Here is a 3,314-nt window from a genome sequence, read left to right on the forward strand (position 1 = left end):
GGTTTGTCATATATGGCCTTTATTATGTTGAGGAAAGTTCCCTCTATGCCTACTTTCTGGAGGGTTTTTATCATAAATGGGTGTTGAATTTTGTCAAAAGCTTTCTTTGCATCTACTGAGTTGACTATATGGTTTTTCTCCTTCAGTTGGTTAATATGGTGTATCTCGTTGATTGATTTGCGTATATTGAAGAATCCTTGCATTCCTGGAGTAAACCCCACTTGATCATGGTATATGATTCTTTTAATGTGCTGTTGGATTCTGTTTGCTAGTATTTTGTTGAGGATTTTTGCATCTATGTTCATCAGTGATATTGGCCTGTAGTTTTCTTGCTTTGTGACATCTTTGTCTGATTTTGGCATCAGGGTGATGGTGGCCTTGTAGAATGAGTTTGGAAGTGTTTCTCCCTCTGCTATATTTTGGAAGAGTTTGAGAAGGATAGATGTTAGCTCTTCTCTAAATGTTTGATAGAATTCACCTGTGAAGCCGTCTGGTCCTGGGCTTTTGTTTTTTGGAAGATTTTTCATCACAGTTTCAATTTCAGTGCTTGTGATTGGTCTGTTAATATTTTCTATTTCTTCCTGGTTCAGTCTCGGCATGTTGTGCATTTCTAAGAACTTGTCCATTTCTTCCAGGTTGTCCAATTTTTGGCATAATGTTGCTTGTAGTAATCTCTCATGATCCTTTGTATTTCTGCAGTGTCAGTTGTTACTTCTCCTTTTTCATTTCTAATTCTATTGATTTGTCTTCTCCCTTTTATTCTTGATTAGTCTGGCTAGTTGTTTATCAATTTTGTCTGTCTTCTCAAAGAACCAGCTTTTAGGGCTTCCCTGGTGGCGCAGTGGTTGAGAGTCCACCTGCTGATGCAGGGGACACGGGTTTGTGCCCCGGTCCAGGAAGATCCCACATGCCGTGGAGCGGCTGGGCCCATGAGCCCTGGCCGGTGAGCCTGCGCATCCGGAGCTTGTGCTCTGCAATGGGAGAGGCCACAACAGTGAGAGGCCCACATACCACACACACACACACACACACACACAAAAAAAAAAAAAAGAACCAGCTTTTATTTTTATTGATCTTTGCTATCATTTCCTTCATTTCTTTTTCATTTATTTCTTCTCTGATCTTCATGATTTCTTTCCTTCTGCTAACTTTGGGGTTTTTTTGTTCTTTCTCTAATTGCTTTAGGTGCAAGTTTAGGTTGTTTATTTGAGATGTTTCCTGTTTCTTAAGGTAGGATTGTATTGCTATAAACTTCCCTCTTAAAACTTCTTTTGCTGCATCCCATAGGTTTGGGTCATCATGTCTCCATTGTCATTTGTTTCTAGGTATTTTTTGATTTCCTCTTTGATTTCCTCAGTGATCACTTCGTTTTTAAGTAATGTATTGTTTAGCCTCCATGTGTTTGTATTTTTTACACATCTTTTCCTGTAATTGATATCTAGTCTCATAGTGTTGTGGTCAGAAAAGATACTTGATAAAATTTCAATTTTCTTAAATTTACCAAGATATAATTTGTGACCCAAGATATAATTTGTGACCCAAGATATAATCTATCTTGGAGAACGTTCAATGAGCACTTGAGAAAAATGTGTATTCTGTTGTTTTGGGAAGGAATGTCCTATAAATATCAATTAAGTCCATCTTGTTTAGTGTATCATGTAAAGATTGTGTTTCCTTATTTATTTTCATTTTGGATGATCTTTCCATTGGTGAAAGTTGGGTGTTAACGTCCCCTACTATGATAGTGTTACTGTCAATTTCCCCTTCTATGGCCGTTAGCATTTGCCTTATGTTTTGAGGTACTCCTATGTTGGGTGCATAAATATTCACAATTGTTATATCTTCTTCTTGGATCGAAACCTTGATCATTATGTAGTGTCCTTCTTTGTCTCTTGTAATGGGCTTTATTTTAAAGTCTATTTTGTCTGATATGAGAATTGCTACTGCAGCTTTCTTCTGATTTCCATTTGCATGGAATATCTTTTTCCATCCCCTCACTTTCAGTCTGTATGTGTCCCTAGGTCTGAAGTGGGTCTCTTGTAGACAGCATATATACGGATCTTTTTTTTTTTTTGTATCCATTAGTCAGTCTGTGTCTTTTGGTGGGAGCATTTAATCAATTTACATTTAAGGTAATTATCAATATGTATGTTCCTGTTCCCATTTTCTTAATTGTTTTGGGTTCATTATTGTAGGTCTTTTCCTTCTCTTGTGCTTCTTGCCTAGAGAAGTTCCTTTAGCATTTGTTGTAAAGCTGGTTTGGTGGTGCTGAACTCTCTCAGCTTTTGCTTGTCTGTAAAGGTTATAATTTCTCCATCAAATCTGAATGAGATCCTTCCTGGGTAGAGTAATCTTGGTTGTAGGTTTTTCTCCTTCATCACTTTAAATATGTCCTGTCAGTCCCTTCTGGCTTGCAGAGTTTCTGCTGAAAGATCAGCTGTTAACCCAATGGGGATTCCCTTGTGTGGTATTTGTTTTTTTTCCCTTGCTGCTTTTAATATGTTTTCTTTGTATTTAATTTTTGATAGTTTGATTAATATGTGTCCTGGCATGTTTCTCTTTGGATTTATCCTGTATGGGACTCTCTGTGCTTCCTGGACTTGATTAACTATTTCCTTTCCCATATTAGGGAAGTTTTCAACTCTAATCTCTTCAAATATTTTCTCAGTCCCTTTATTTTTCTCTTCTTCTTCTGGAACCCCTATAATTCAAATGTTGCTGCATTTAATGTTGTCCCAGAGGTCTCTGAGACTGTCCTCAGTTCTTTTCATTCTTTTTTCTTTATTCTGCTTGCAGTAGTTATTTCCACTATTTTATCTTCCAGGTCACTTTTCAGTTCTTCTGCCTCAGTTATTCTGCTATTGATCCCTTCTACAGAATTTTTAATTTCATTTATTGTGTTGTTCATCAGTGATTGTTTCCTCTTTAGTTCTTCTAGGTCCTTGTTAAATGTTTCTTGCATTTTCTTTATTCTATTTCCAAGATTTTGGATCATCTTTACTATCATTATTCTGAATTCTTTTTCAGGTAGACTGCCTATTTTGCCTTCATTTGTTAGGTCTGGTGGGTTTTTACCTTGCTCCTTCATCTGCTGTGTGTTTTTCTGTCTTTTCATTTTACTGTGTTTGGGGTCTCCTTTTCGCAGGCTGCAAATTCATAGTTCCCTTTGTTTTTGGCGTCTGCCCCCAGTGGCTAAGGTTGGTTCAGTGGGTTGTGTAGGCTTCCTGGTGGAGGGGACTAGTGCCTGTGTTCTGGTGGATGAGGCTGGATCTCGTCTTTCTGGTGGGCAGGTTCATGTCTGGTGGTGTGTTTTG

This window comes from Lipotes vexillifer, unplaced genomic scaffold (assembly GCF_000442215.2).
Source record: "Lipotes vexillifer unplaced genomic scaffold, Lipotes_vexillifer_v1.1 scaffold1176, whole genome shotgun sequence".
In the NCBI taxonomy this organism is placed as follows: Eukaryota; Metazoa; Chordata; class Mammalia; order Artiodactyla; family Lipotidae; genus Lipotes; species Lipotes vexillifer.